The sequence below is a fragment of the Aedes albopictus genome, chromosome 2, assembly GCF_035046485.1.
Source record: "Aedes albopictus strain Foshan chromosome 2, AalbF5, whole genome shotgun sequence".
Classification (NCBI taxonomy): domain Eukaryota; kingdom Metazoa; phylum Arthropoda; class Insecta; order Diptera; family Culicidae; genus Aedes; species Aedes albopictus.
Genome location: NC_085137.1, coordinates 408,127,154 through 408,143,648, shown reverse-complemented (window position 1 = coordinate 408,143,648; position 16,495 = coordinate 408,127,154). Strand labels below are relative to the sequence as shown.

General features: G+C 39.4%; 1 protein-coding gene across 5 annotated transcripts in view; it reads right to left on the bottom strand.

Moving 5' to 3' along the window:
* Positions 1–15,931, bottom strand: part of LOC109406023 (uncharacterized) — a 122,525-nt gene extending 106,594 nt beyond the window's left edge. For 4 of the 5 annotated variants that reach the window (XM_029876559.2, XM_029876557.2, XM_029876560.2 and 1 more), the window contains exon 1: positions 14,829–15,931. The gene's annotated coding sequence lies outside the window, so the exon portion shown is untranslated. The remainder of the gene's footprint in view (positions 1–14,828) is intronic. The other variant, XM_029876561.2, reaches the window with a different exon arrangement.
* Positions 15,932–16,495: the final 564 nt, after the last annotated feature.

The following is a 16,495-nucleotide window of genomic DNA, read 5'->3' as shown; positions in this document are numbered from 1 at the left end:
ACGACTTTTTCCATTTCGTTTCCTCATGTTGTTGAAGATGTCCTCGTTGTTTCCTACTTCAATCCGCTTCCTGATGCCATTGGCTGATATTCTTTCAAATTTTGCTTCTTTCCTGACATTTGCAATAAAAAACTCATCATTTATTCGTTTCTTATTTTTGAATCCAGGATTATGAAATTTTTCATCATTTTCCCGGTACTTTCCAAACTTCTTTGGGCACCCTTTTGAAATATGGTCACCACTGCCACAGTTGTAACAATTTACCCATCTTCTTTTGCTATAGAATCGATTCACAGGATTCCTGTTAAGATCATTTGATCTCCTATCCCTAACACATCTCATCGAATATGAATTGTACGTGTTGTTACCATATTTGTAGAATTCAATTTCCTGATATACTCGAAGCTTCCCTTTAAATTCGTCAAACGACTTAGCTCCATACAAAACTGCTTTACTGTGTCCAGTATCGCTGATACCATTAATTGTGTAAGTTATGATTGACATTATGTCAACATCGGCCTTTGCCCCTATTTCACGCATTTGTAAAAAATATTCAAAGACATTTTGCCCAACTTTCCTCTTGCAATTTCGCAACCTTTCGTGAACAACTGCACTACTTTCTGAAAAGTCAAACTCTTTCATCAAAAAATTCTTCAATGATATCCAATTAGATACGTGTTCAGTAGTATTTAATGCAATTTTCGCCATCCCTGTCAATTTACGTTTAGCAATCACAAATTTACGTAAACCTATAACCCCGAGTGCATTACACAGCTCCTCAAAATCGGCCACCCATTTTCGAACAGAATATTGCTCCATTCCTGAGAATTCTGGAAAAACTGCTTCTGCATCACTTACCGATAATCGAGGTTCTACTTCTCTGTGTCCATGCGCATGGTTCTCCATGTAGTAGTCATCACGCAAACCACCGTGCACCGCATTCCTTTTATTGAAATCTGTTGAGAGATTTGGATCTCCGTTGGTTCCAAAATTTGCATTCGCACACTCGTTAACAGCAAGTCGGTTTAGAACATTTTCTCCACTAACCAAACCCTGTCTAGGACCATTGCCCAAAGAATCATGATTATTTTCTGTGTACACTTTATGTAGTTCATTATTTCTTTTCCTCAAATCAGTTTGACCACCACGACCGTTGTCGTCAATCTTAATTTCTTTTTCGATTCTTCGCGAGTTAAGATTCACATTTTCACTTCTTGAATCACAGTGCATTCCACAGCTGTTGCTATCTACATCTCGCCCAGTAGAGCAAACCGAAGAAACCCCATTTGGAGCACTGTCCGGCGGATAAACTATAGAATTAGAGTGAATTTTTTCAACAATGCTATTTAGTCAGCACGTTTCTGCTTTCATAGAGCTCATTTCGTACCGCAGCTCGTTAAGCTCATGCATTAAATTTGACACAGTCGAGTTTGAGAAGTGTAGCTGTTCAACCAAACGAATTATCGTATCTTCAATTGCACCAAATGAAAGCATGTTCGCGGTAGGGCATTGCGGTTGATAGTTCACGGGGGACGGCACCGCACCGCCAGGCACAAATGAAAGCACGTTTCCTTCCGTCATTATCGATATCCACGTAAAGTGTTCGTTGCTATTCTGAAACTTTTTCTTCTTATTGCACGGTGTGAACTCACAAAAATATTTTTTTTTCTTCGAACATTGACCCTTAACCTTAGGTCAGCTGTGCAATCACGTTCAATTTATTCAATAGGATAGTTAGCGGTTTGCTTCTATTTTCTAGCACAGAAAAATTTCGATAAGCATTTCTTATTCTTTTCTTCAATTTAGCCGCCAGACAATCATTCAATACACTTCACAACTAATTCAGTTATTCATTTCATCACTAATAATTCATTTTTTTTACTAAATAGTAAAACTAAAACAAAAATATATTTACAAGAACAAAGAAGCACAAATTACTTTTTTTAGTTCATTTTTTTTTAAACTCTTCTTCAAGTTCAATTCATCACAAAGTTCTCGCGAACCGACGTAAGCCAACGACTATCCTCAAAGTTTCTTTCCGCGTTCGGACGAGCCCCCAAATTTGTAGGAATTATACGCGTTTTAGATGAGAACTTCGGATATCGTACACATCAACGCGAATGTTAACTCTATTCGACTGCCTTTATTTAAATCGATCAGCGAAACACAACCGTTCTTTATCTGGCTCAATTATACACTGTCCTTGTATGCTGCTCTTCTATTTTGAAATCCAAACGATCGGGTCGAAGTGTACCGAAACGGTAGTACGTACGCCTTGCTTAGGGGTGCGCAGGATGTAATTCCCACATGTATGAGTCGCACTAATGAGAAGTATTTCTGAAGCAACATTTAAAAAGGGCCCAAGAGGTCTTGTGTCTTTTTTTTTCGAAAACGCTCCGTAGGGCCTAACAGCAGCCCGCCCACGCAAATATACACCGTTATGCGAAAGATCGATGTTCGCTCTCTCTGATAGGGGCTGTCCATAAACCACGTGGTCATTAGGGGGGGGGGGGGGTTCGGCCAATGATCATTTTGTATGGACAAATAAAAATTTTTGTATGGACAAATGACCATGCGGGGGGGGGGGGGGGGTTGAAAAGTCCCAAAAAAATGACCACGTGGTTTATGGACAGCCCCATATCGGTCTTAGTTCTTGTGAATAAGCTAATGGGGGCTCAGGAACGACGTGTGAAGTCATTGTTTACCAATGCTTGTAAAATAAATATCTTTTGGCAGACTGTAGTGGGCTGGACACATGAAACGAACGCTAAACAAATTTGAACTCATTGCAAAGACTTTTGCATTCGTTTCTTTCGAAGCGGTTCAAATTTATTATTAGAAAGGGGACTTTTTCTAGCGGAGTTTAGATTCATCACATTTGCGTAATACCATATCATATGAGAAAAGTGGTAAACCACTAAAATCAAATTTATTTTAGTTTTCCCCGATGAAAAATTTTTTAACCTCCAGAATCTTAATATATACCGCTAAGGCTTACTTATAACGAAAAAATATTTTAGGTTCATGAAAGTGCGATAATAATCCTGTTTCAACACACCGTGAGATATATAAGATATAAAATGTGCATACTCTTTAGCACCACTTACTGGCGAAATATTGATTTCAACGACCCATCAACCAAATGCACTTAACCTATTTGACAACTTAGCCGAAACCACCATCTCTCTTCTAGTAACCAGGATCCTGAGAACTATTGCATATACATTTTTTATGTTCACTAGCGTCATCTAGTGGTGAAATTGTTGGAGTGGAGTAGTGGCAGCCCCCGGTAATATATGGAATAATTAAGTGATGACAACCCCCTGTAAGAGATCAGCATAACTGTCAAATGTAGTAGCCGTTTAAGTTTATTTGTGTGATTGACCAGATGAGCGACGAAGCATATATGCTGATGAATATGTATGTTTGTTATTGTTTTTAGTCCGTACTATGCATTCCTTGTAAATAGATGTCCGTTGAAACGCAGCGATTGTACATATTTTTCTTTCGTATTACGCAATCTCGGGACGGGTAGTCGGTGGAAACTCGGTTCCGCGAAAGTGTCCACTGTGCTTGCTGGGATTACCACAGAAATTACGATTGAAACGGACAACTATCTGTAAGTTTTCGATCTTTTAGAAGGTCGGCACGAGATGTAACTTTTCCTCCATTTGGTCTTTGATCTACCAAACAACTTTGCCGAAGACACCATCTTTCTGAGTAAAGTGGAGCTTCGTGGCCGTTCGGTTAGCGTTACCAAGCGTGTAACCGCACCATGCTATCCACTGGTGCATGTAATGTATGTCGTGTCCATGGTCTAGTGTTAAGTTCTGTTCAGTCTGTACAGCCTCTGGCTGAAGACGGTGTCCCGTGCCTTTTTAATCGGAATCCTGAGCTACATTAGATTAAAAATTTACATGCTCACTAGCGCCTCCTAGTGGTGGCATTTGAAATCAAACTGTCACTCATCTATAAGCCCTTGATATACCAAACATCTTTGCCGAAGACACTACCTTTCTAAGTAATAAGGGTCCAGAGATACATAATATATAATATTTACGTGCTCACTAGCGCCGCCAAGTGATGAAATTTCAAATTAAACTGCGAATCATCCGTAAGTACTTACCAAACAACTTTGTCGAAGACACCATCTTTCTAAGTTATCAGGTTCCCGAGATTCATAGGGTATAAAGTTTATTTGCTCACTAGCGCCGCCTAGTGGTGGAATTTCCAATTAAACGGCCAATAATCTGTAAGCCGTTGACTTACCAAACAACTTTGCCGAAGACACCATCTTTTTAAGACATCAGGATCCTGAGATATAAGATATAACATGATATTGCTCACTAGCGCCGCCTAGTGGAGGTATTACGAATCAACTTTGTCAGCATCAAGTAGCCCATGAAATTTACAACAACTTTGCCAAAGACAGTCCTCCTCTAAACAATCAGGATCCTTAGATATTTCAGAATGTATGGGTGTTGTACAAAGTACAACGCGCGACTGCTCGCGTTACAAAAATTGGCGCGAGTACTGAAAGGTTAAGGCTATGGATCGCCAATCCGTAGACGGCGGGTTCGATTCCCGTTCCGGTCGGGACAATTTTCTCGACTCCCTGGGCATAGTGTATCATTGTACTTGCCTAACAATATACAAATTCATGCAATGGCAGGCAAAGAAAGCCCTTCAATTAATAACTGTGGAAGTGCTCAAAGAACACTAAGTTGAAGCGAGGCAGGCCAAGTCCCAGTGCGGACGTAGAGCCATAAATAAGAAGAAGAAGAAGAATGTTTGTGATTAATTACAACAGAAAATTTTTAGCCCGTATTTTGCATAAAAATCCAATTAGCTGATAATTTGAGTCCACTTTCTTCCGTACACTTAGACTGTTGCTCAATAGATCAGAATACCAAAAGCCAGGAAAAAAAGATGAAAATTTAACGTTTTTCCTTCGACTCATTCCATTTCGCATCCCGAGATGATGATGATTGCAGATTGCCATGGGGAATGTCCCCGTCCTCTCATCAACGTGAAAAAAGTGTCTGATTCTGACATGGCTGGCTGGGCTATACCGCAGCACGCTGGCAGCAATTCGGCCATCGAGTTTTATGGCATGGCGTGCGATGCGGTAGGACGCCCAAAAGAAGATGTATAGCGCAACCCACATCATTACCGGGTCCAAGGATCACCCACCGTGCAGAACTAGTAATAGGATCATGGATGAGGTGCCAAAAGTCAACGGGAGCATTATGGAATCGGCAAGGTTAGAGATAGACGACGATGACAGTGTAATATCTAAATGTCAGCCGAGCTACCATGGGCGGCTTGAACCTGGTGCACGTGACTAGATTTTGAATTCATCGACGTGTAGCGAGAAGCTGGGGAACCATCGGACCTACTCAAGTTGAACCCAGATGCACCGTCGTCAGTCGACCAACATGGGATTGAAAACCAAACCGTAAAAGGAATAGGAAAATAGAAGCGGTGGAAAATAGTCATGAATACTAACTAGGAATGGGTGGGCCAGTGGCCCCATTTAAGCTGGATGACATGTGTATGTTGATAATGAATGGGATGGTGGGAAATATGATTATTCTAGTCAAATTCGTTGTGAACACGTTCGGCAGTTTTATGTGGAGCAAACCAGTCAAACAAGCAGTTGAGAGAGGTGGATTTGAATTTTGTCCTTACGAACTTATATACCTATTATTGGATTGATTTTTTTTTAAATAACCAGAACGAAGGCACACCATACGGAAGGGTTAGCATTAATACCATAGAGAACAGACGTGCACGTCCAGTTCCAAAGCTGTATAAGGAATTCAACGGTCATTTGAAACGTAAGCATCGGTGTGTTTTACCTCCCGCCAGATCGAAAAAACGACCTTGATGTCATTCATCGTCACATCGACTCTATAGCTGCTGTACACAACAACCTGTCGGATAATGACTTGGTGCTCCAGTTTGGTGATTACAATCTGTCTCATGTCCACTGGTCCGCGGATATAGACAATCAGCTTTCGGTAGATCTGCATCGTTCCCGGCTGTGTCCTTCGAGTTCGGCACTGTTGGACGGATTCTGTTTCCATGGGCTTTTCCAGGTTAATACAGTCCAGGAGAGTGTCATTTTGGTAAAAAATCAATAACTTTTTTTCGAGATGAGATATCAATGGGGTGTCTTCGGCAACTTTTTTATGCATTTTAAGCTGCATCTTATGTAGGGGTTGTCCATATTTTAAATTTATTTTTGCGAAATTCACGACACAAAACTTTTTTCTGGTGCATTTTTTTAGGTCAAAATAATCTACAAAAATATAGCCCAAAGTATACCGAAAACTTTGCTGAACAAACTTATATTTATTTTTTTCATTTTTATTGAGTTTGGAAGCGGTTTTCATGGCCGACCCCTAAAAAACAGTTTTTGGCCCATAACTTTTTTGTGTGCGATTTTCAAAGCCTACTATGTTCTAGACAAATGTTCATGGGATGATTTTGCAACTTTTTTTCCAAGACGACCATAAGCTATTTCGTCACTACTAAGAGTTATGCACTTTTTTAGCTTGAAAATGTGCTATTTTGTGATGCGTGTATCTCAAAATGGCGCAAACATTTTTCAAATCTGTAAAGGTGACACAATTCTACTAGTATTCAACTACATTTTAACGGGTTAAAACATTGGGGATAATCTAATTTACCCATAATAAGATGCATTTAAAAACTGTGATTTATTGATATTTGCAAGTGAAATTTCTTTGTCACCATGTAAGGCAACATTGCATGGCATGCTATGATGACATTTAGGGGGCCGATACTATTAAGCACATTGCAACAACATGAAAATAATTCATGGAGTTCATAAACCAATTTTACTTCAATATTCACAAATTACAGAAGTGAGGACCCTTAAAATCATCATGGTGAAGGTCCATTGCGTCCCCCATTTTAATTGTTGGATTTTGCCTCGCGTTTTCTCAATAATGAATCTGGAGTTTGGAGTTTCGTCAAACTTACATACTTGGACTTTCCTACTGAATATTACCATCATTTCTATCAGTACCATCATGCTTCGCGGTGGTTCGATGGGAACAGTCATGTGTTCTATCATGCTAGACACTAAATTTTGATCAAGCAAGTTGTACCATAACCGTGACAATTTGGCAAGCTCTTGCCGTGACAACTCGGGTTGTGGATCAAACAATTGCATTATGATTCATAATACAACCGAAATCAGTTGCATTATGAATCATATTGCAATTCTTTGATATAGTACGATAAACTAGTCCGTTGTGATACGGCAAGTATAAATCAAATTTCATAGTGCTGAGTTGAAAAAACATATTTAAAATCCACTTGCGTCGTGTTTTCGGCAGTTTTGTTCTCTTCGTCACGGGAGGTTTTTAGAAACCTATGGAACTCAAAGTTGGCCTCTAATCCTTCCAAAGTAAGCTGAATGATATGGCAATGTTTCAGGCATTTTGGCCGACAAAAACCCCCCACGATGGAGAGGACAAATCTGCCAATAATATCCAACGTCACCCTATTAGGTATTCAAAATAAGTCATGTTTCGAAGTACACCACGAATGAAACTTTTTATATTTAGAATTATGAGTCAAAATGTTGAATATTCGATGGGCTAAACGTGCTTTGAACTAAGTTTTTATAATAAATCAGTGTATAAAAAATGTATTAGAAGATTTTTTTTAGTGTCATCCTAAGTTTGTTTGTAAAAAAATAATATCTCTTGAACCATAAGAGACGAAAATGTTTATTGTGACCTGAAATTATGGAAGGACCGGGTTAAAATAAATAGAAACTTCAATGCAAATGTACTTTCGACTTCGAAATCAGTATGACAAATTTCCAAAACTATCAACACGGTGCCTTTCAATCTAATGTAAAAACTTGATTGTCCCAAACCCGATGTGAACATTTTATATTGACGACCCGCCGGCTATAGCATATCATTTTCTCTATCATCGTCTCCATCCGTAACCAAACGTTTTACAATTTTATCGTTCCTAAGTGTACATGTTTCTTAAAAAATATTTCCTGCCGTTTCAAAAATTTATTTATGAAGCAGGTGAAGAAACCCAAACTCCGCAATTTGCGGCTTAAGCCTGGCTTAGCGCTGCTAAGCCACCTCAGAGCACCGCTTAAAATAAGCCACACTTAACGTAAACCGTAGCTTTATTAAACCGGGTTTAGTGGTTAAGCCGAGGTGAAGAAATTGAAAAAAAGTTAAGCCCGGCTTAAAATGTTGCTAAGCCTGGTTTAAAATTTAAGCCCGGGTGAAGAAATCGGCCCTAATACTGCTTAATACCGCTAATGAATATTAGAGCTGTCCCGCCCCTAGGCGTGACCATTTTTTTTTATAATTTTTTTAAGTGAAGTGCTATTTCTAGGCACTAAAAATCGTCAATATAGAATAATATGTATCTTGTGCAATTTTTATCTATTTTGTGTGAAAGGTTTGAACGTATGTAAATCAAAGGATACAATAAAAACTACGCTCATAAGAAGTACGCTATAAATTTGAGAGACCAGTATTGTCATGGTAAAATTTAATTGTTGGAGTTTTGTTGGGGTTCTTTTCAGGAATTACTCTAGGTATTCTTTCAGGCGTCTTTTCAGGATTTTCTACAGAAAATTCTCAACAGATTCTTCTGGGAGTTCCTCCAGGGGACTTCCTTGAAGATCCTCAGCCATTTCTCCACAACTTCCCGAGAGGTATTTAAAAACCTTCCTTCAGGGATTTTTTTCAGATTTTGTTTCCGCTGACCTTTCAAAAACCCCTTCAGAGATGCTTTCAGGAGTTCCTTTAGAAATCACATCAGGATTTGTTTCGTTACGTTTTTTCCAGAAATATCTCAAGAAATTCTTCTTGGAATTACTACACAGCATTCTCCAGTTTTCCACGCATAAATTCAAAGATTCCTTAAAAAAATCTTTTTTTTAGATTTTTTTTTTGGCTATTCCTTTAAGGACAAACGTCCGGATATCCCGCTTCAACAGTGCATCAGAACATCAAACGCACAAATCTCAAGAAGAAAACTTCACACAATAGTCCATTTCATTATTCTGTTCTTGCTCACTCGTAATAAGCTTAAAATAAGAAGATCAGGTGCGTTGGTTTTGTTTACTAAGAAATTTGTGCCCTCGAAATCGCGAGTAGGTGCCAAAGTCGGCCATTGTGGCGGCCATTTTGGGTTTCTAACAAGTCTGTCCTTAACCCTTCAGGATGCGCACCGTTGCAAAAAGTACAACACTACCAAAAAACGTCGCTCGTCATATACAGCGCAGGCGCGGTGCAGTTTCAACTGATTGAATGCACGCGACCTGAAAAGTTTAGAATACTTCACAAATTCCTCTTAGGAAATTCGGATAGCAACCCGACTAAAATGGATCTCGAGAGCCATCCGACCGGTAGAAGAAGACGTGGAGCGCAGCGAGCTAGGTGGGTCAACCAAGTGGAGGACTTTCTGCGGACCCTACGCAGAGTGCGGAACTGGAGACAAACAGCCATGGACCGAGTGGAATGAAGGCGGCTACTATGCACAGCAGAGGCCACCACGGTCTCAGCCTGATCGATCCCGATCCCCTGGAGGAAATCCTGGAGGTATTTTTGGAGAAATTCTTGGAGGAATGAGATCCTGGAAGAATTTCTGAAAAAAAAACTCTGAAGGTATTTCTGAAGGAGTTCCTGAAGGAATTAATGAAGGAATTTCTGGAGTAAGTCCTGGATAAATTCCTGCAAAAACACCTTGAGCAATTTCTTCAGGAATTCTTGGAGGAATTTCTGGAGGAATTCCTGGAGGTAAAGTTGAAGGGATTCTTGGAAAAATTCCTGAAACAATTTCTGGAGGATTTTCTTGGGGACCATCCATAAATGACCTAGTATTTTAAGGGGGAGGGGGGAGTCTCTGATATTGCTACTAGCCATGTATTGATATGGGAAAGTAGAGCACGAGGAGAAAGGAAGGTGTTGAAAGTTGTCCAAAAACTGCCGTAGGTTAAAAATAGCGGCGCAGCCGAAATTTTTTTTGCTATAAAGCGTTTTATACCGGAAATTTGTTCCAGAAATCCAAATCCACAAACCCACCCCCCCCCCCCCGTGGCTACGACAGTGCTGCTGCGTCATGTGTGGATGCTCCCTAGTTGGAAATTATGGTAAAAATCCTGGAGAAATTGCTGGAGAAAGTCCTGGAGGAATTCTTGGAGAAATCCCTCGAGGAATTCTTGGAGCAACTCCTCAAGAAATGCTTACAGAAATTCCTGGAAAAATTATTGGAGGAATTTCTAAAGGATTATCCGGAAGATAATTTTGATTTAGAAAAAAAAACATGGAAAAATTCATGGAGGTATTCTCGGAGAATTTTCTAAAGGAATTCTTGGAGGTTATCCTAGAGAAATTCCTGAAAGAATTCTTCTGGAGAAATTCGTGGAGGAATTCCTGGAGAAAAAATTGGAAAATTTTCTGTAGGATTCGTTGGACGGAATTCTGGAGGAATTTCTGGAGAAATCTCAGGAGGAATCTTTGAAAGAATTTATGGAGGAATTCCCGCAAGAATTCTTGGAGGACCTTCTTGAGAATTCTCTTGAGGAATCCCTAGCGAAATTTCCAGAGGTATTCGTGAAGCAATTCATTGAAGATATTTTGGAGAAATTTCTGGAGGATTTCTGGGAGGAATTCCTGGAGGCATTTCTGGAATAACTTCTGGCAGGATTTCTGGAGGATATCCTGGAGAAATCCCCGCCCAAGTAACAATTATACTTTTGTGACAATCCTGAAGTAATTTCTAAGATAGAATAATAAAACTCAGCAATAAAGCTCTTTGTTCTGCAAATCCGAGATAAAATAGGCATAAAATATCAATAAGACGAATCTGGCCCACTCTTCAGGAGATCTCCAAGGCTGCTTTTGAAGACTGCTTTGAAACTAGTTGTATTTATGTACTTGCACTGATGATTGATTATAAGTACTTCATAAAACTTTAACAAGAATAGCTTGAGGCATGTTGATCTTTTGGCTGTCTTTCCCAAAAGTGCTAGTAGTGCACAATAAATTAAATCTTTTACCTAAGCATTATGCAGATGCGAACAAGTTTTGTTTCATGGATGAAATGTTAATTGAACTGCGAATTAATTTTCATCAAATTGAAATGACTAAAGCATTTAAATTGCCTGAGAGATCGTTGATGACAGGGAATCAAAATTTTCCGTGGCATACCCACTACTTCGTTAATATGCCATCTAAAACATGCGAAAATAACATAGCGCCTCAAGAATAACATCATTCATAAATATAGGAAGACAAAAATTTCATATAAAAACAAAGTGCTACGCCACTTTTTCAATTCCTTCTAGACATGGCTGCCGTTCCAAGCGAACAAAACTCGTGCAGCCGCCATCAATTGTTATTACCTTTAATCCAACCCACTTCAAAGCTATGATGGAACTAAGTTGGCTTGCATGAAAGGTACAGCATTTATTGAAGATTGTTTTTACTAGTAGTGATCTTAAGGAAGATTTGTTCGTCTTAAATGAAACTTGTGCGCTTTATTCAAGAGTAACAGCTTTTGACAGTTGTTTGTTTACGTTTTTGGAGCTAGAAAATTGTCTCTGTACATTTCGCGTCAAGATGTGCCAATTCGATGATATTTTCGTGTATTTTTGCAATAATGAAGTGCAACTTACTAAAATTACTTTATTTAGCATGCACATAAGAAGAATCACAGTAAGTACCCATATCATTTTCGGTTCGTATAGCTGTGGCCTGTATGAGTAACTAGCTAAAGGTAGGGCGACAGCAGCAAGCTGCTCGCATTTTTGATTGGCTATAAAATAATCAATTCGTCGATATGATTACTTTTGGGCATCAAAATGGATAAATTATCAGTGAGCAAAAAGATTAAATGTTTACACTTACATGAGAACGCAGTTTAACCACCAATTTGTTGCATAATTTATCGTTTGGGTTGATAAGATAGTTCATTTTTTATGATTTCGCTTAGTTCTTGTTCAAGGCTCTAGCTCAAGAATAGAAGGTTTCAAGCAGTTTTTAAAGAAGGATAACTCAGATGAAATGCACTCCAATAAACGAAGCATAAACTTCTATTAAAATATTTTGGTATTATGTGTTGAAAATAACTTCAAATACGACTTAAAACTGATGATAAGATGAAATACTCTAGTAGATCCAGTCGTTTTATGCGCAATTTTCAAAATTAACTTGAAGAAAACCTAAAAACCGCAAACGAACGAAGATTGTTTTCTCTTGATAAAAACAATCACAAATGTTCCATGAATTGGTCATGCTACGATAAAGCTTCCATAAAAATAAACAAATCTAAATGGAATTTAAATTGTTACTTGGGCGTGAAATTCCTGGAGGAATCCTTAGAGAATTCTTTCAGGAAACCCTGTAGGAACTCTCGAAGTAATCCCAGAAGTAATTTCTGGAGTTATTTCTTGAGTAATTCCTGGAGGATTTTTAGGAAGATTCCCTGGAGTTATCTCCGGAAATATTTCTGGAGGAAATTCTTGAGGAATTCCTGTTGGAATTTTAAGAGCAGGGGTGCCTGGAGAAATTTCTGGAGGAATCAGTAAAATAATTTCCGGAGGAATACTGAAGTAAATTCTGGAGAAATTCACGTAAGAATTCCCGGAGTAATTCCTTTAGGAATCCTCGGTGGAGTTTCTGTAATTCCTACACAAATTCCCGGAGGAATCCCTGAAGGCATACCAGGAGAAACTGCTGGAGATTTTTTTTAAGGAGTCTCCTGGTGAAATTCTTGGGGAATCCGTGGAAGAAGTTCTTGAGAGAGATCCTTGTATGCAAAAATAATGGAAGGATTTTCTTGAAGACTCGCTGGTGCCTGAAGGAATGCCTGGATGAATTATTGGAAAAAAAAAAATCCTGGATGGACCATTAGACCAATTCCTTGAAAAATCTCTGAAGGAATCTCCGGAGAAATTCCTGGTGGAAGCCTTGGAGGAGTTAAATAAGGAATCCTTTAGAGAATTCGTGGTGGAATCTCAGAAAAGTTCCTGAAGGAATCTCTGAGAAAAAAAATGTTGGAAAAAAAATAAAGAAAGAAGTCCTGAGTAAATAGCTGTATGAAAAGTTTAAATAATTTATGGGAGGAATTTCTTGAGAAATTTGAGGAGAAATTCACAAATTCCTCTAAGGAAATTATATCAGGGAATTTTTTTCCACTAATGTCATTCAGACATTGCGCTAGAAATTCTTTCTAGAATTCAGGAGTATCTCCAGGAGTTCTTTCGGGGTTTATTCCAAATCATTTTTCAAAAATTCATTCAAAGAATTATTCAAGAATTTTTCTAGTACCTTTATCTGCAATTTCTGCTCGGTTTACCGAAGATTTTTTTTTCAAGGATTCCTTCAGGAACTTCTTCACGATTTAATTCAGAAATACCTTCAAGGATTTTCTCAGGAACTTCTCCAGGATTTCTTCCTTAAATTTTTCCAATGATTTTTCATAAAATTCTACTAAAAATCCTCAAGGCCATCTCAGGTTTTTTTTCCTACCCCTCTGTTGGGGCCACTGCGCCCAATTAATATAACTTTTGTGGCGAATCTCAGGAGTTCCTCCATGTATTCCCCAGGGACTCCAGCGGTTGTTTCTGAAATAGTTTCAATAAAATTAAACCTCATGAGAAAATTTATAAACATTATTATAGAAATTCCTTCAGGTAACCCTCGAAGAGTAACTCAAATATGATTTATGTTATTTCAAAAAATACTCTTGCAAATATTTGTTAATATCTGCTGGAGTCAAACAAAATCACGGATGAACTTCTGGGAAATTTTCTGGAGATACTCCATAAAGAAGTTTATAGATGAAGCCCTGGAAGAATTTTCGAAGCAACCGATGGAGAAATTTCTGAAAGAATTCTGGGATTGCTGTGTAAATATAATTCCTGGAGTTATTTCTAAAGGGGGGACGTCCATAAGTTACGCCACGCTTTGAAGAGGAAGGGGTTCCAAATAGTTTTATAATTCCAGATGAGATCCTATTCAAAAAGTGTGCCTCAGGAGGGGAGGAGGGTTGATAATGGACCTTTTTTGCGTGATCTATTTAATGAAATTTCTAATAGATCAATGGATCCATTTCAGGAGGTTCTCCATGGAAATTCCTTAGAAAATTTTTGGAGGAACTTAAAGCATCTCTAAAAATATCCTAAAGAATCCTTCTCTCTCTTTCTGAAAGAGTACTGGATTTTTTTTCTAGAAGAATTCTTGGTGAAATTTCTGGAGGATCCTCTATAAGAGTTTATGAAGATTTCATGTCATTGGTTTATTGGCATATAAACCTTCCAAGAGATATTACAAAAAATATGTAGGAGAATGTGCTTGTGAACCTAATGAGAATATCGCCAAAAATTGTGTTGATAATCCGCTATGTTTTACAAAAAAAAAACCGCTTAGTACTTAAAAAAGAATACGTGAAGGTCACCACAGTATTGCTGTACGAAATCAATAAATGGAATCACAAAAAAATACAAAAGATACAAAAGGATATCTTCAGAAAAATCCACCGAATATGCACAAGGAAAATATAGAAACTGATTAAAAATTACCACTATTATTGCTACATTTAAACAGGTTGGCGAGAAAAAAAAATCTTTGTCGTTTCCTCATCGGCGTGGGAAATTTTGTTCGGCGGCGTGGAAAAATATGAACAGCGGCGCGCCGGGTCAATTTAACTGGCGGCCGCGGCGTGAAAAAATCGTCGGCGACGGCGGCGCGACGCAGCGGCGCACACGTCTATGTCTAAACCCATTCAAAACAGAGTTTTCTTCGTACCTGTGTTCACCGGAACAATAAAACGCCTTCCACTGTGCTCCAGAACTCCTCAAATCTCCACCGGCCTCAGTTATGCTAAACTAGCAACAGCCTTAACTCGTATTTCTGCTGTCTGTCTGTCTGTTTGTGACAGGACATTTCTCTCGATTCCCACCCACTCGATCAGAGCCGGTGGTTCATAATATTGCTGTTCCCAAATCGCGCACTGAACCGAACAAAGCACATTCCAATACCAATCCACTTCAAAACGCCTTAGCTATGTCAAATGTAGGCTGGGCACCCCGCTCACACAGCATGAGTTGTAAGTAATCTCATCTTCCGCTGGAATAAGTTTTCCTGCCTCGGTAAGGAAACGCACTGACCCAACGCAGAGTTTTCTTTTCCTTAGAATTGAAGAAAACACTCTTTTGTACCACGGTGAACACTTTCTTCGTTGCTTCCCCACTTCACTACGTTTCACATTGTTAACGTATTGATACACCGCAACAATAGCTCCGCATGGAACCTTGACTTTGACACTCGTAACATGCGGCGAAGCTCTCTAAAAATAACGATGTTTTGCCATTGACATTGTCGTTGATCCGACGAGCGGTTTTCCTTCTAGAAGCACTTATTGAGACGACGTGTCTCATACATTTATTCAACAGGAAACTCACGCTGAGAGGAGCAGGACTTCTTTTTAGTTAATGATCCAAAATGCTTGTTATCCATCGACGAAGGGAGCCCCATTATCCTTATTTGAAGCAAAAAAAAAACAGTAACGACTCCCACCACTAATCACCGAGCACTTTTCGTGATATACAATTTCCCACAAGACAAAATTCCATTACACAATTTTTCATCTCTTCCGCAGGAGAAACATGTTGGTCATTTGCGATTATTTACAATTCCACTGAAACCAGGATGTCCGTTGAGATCACGCGGTACACTGAGGGTATGTTCTACACCACACAACACACCGATTCTAACCGCGCGATAAAGCACGAGAAACGTTGGAATTGAATCCACACGCGTCGGTAGCCGGCAAACGACTGAATCGTACGGAGAGAATATACGCGAGCTAGAGCCAGCCTCACAGTTCGGTGTTTTGCCGACCGACGACGATGTAATGTTGCACGCACTTGGTGATCTTCTAGTACTTCCTCTCTCGCGGCTGTGGTGTGACATTTTTCTCGTGATTTCCGTTTTCCACCCTCAATCAGCTGTTTGGGTGTTTTGTTGCACGGAGGATGAATCAACCATGCGTCTCCATTGCACATTGTCATGTTGACCTCGCTTTCGAGTGGCTAGCTTGACGAATTTTCAACAGATTCTACGGATTTAGACAAAAGCTAAAACAGGGTATGCCACAGTGTTTTATTTTGCCGATTTCATAAGCGACAATAATCTTGCACTGGTGCTAGGATCTGTTAATTCTTATGCCCCTAACTTCTGGTCACGGCCTCGGAAGTCGTGTGGGGTGGGCTACATCCGCCTCTTTATCACAGGGTCGGCTATTCTCGAGAGGCTAATCAAGGGCTCAATGAAAGTCTACACGCGCTAATTACTCTTAACCAGGTTTTAATTTTGAATTACTCACTAAGTTGTGTGTGTGGGTGTGGTGTGCGCTGTACGGTGGGCCGGCCGGCGGCTACTGATGCCGCTGGGGAACTGCGGGTCGCTCCTCG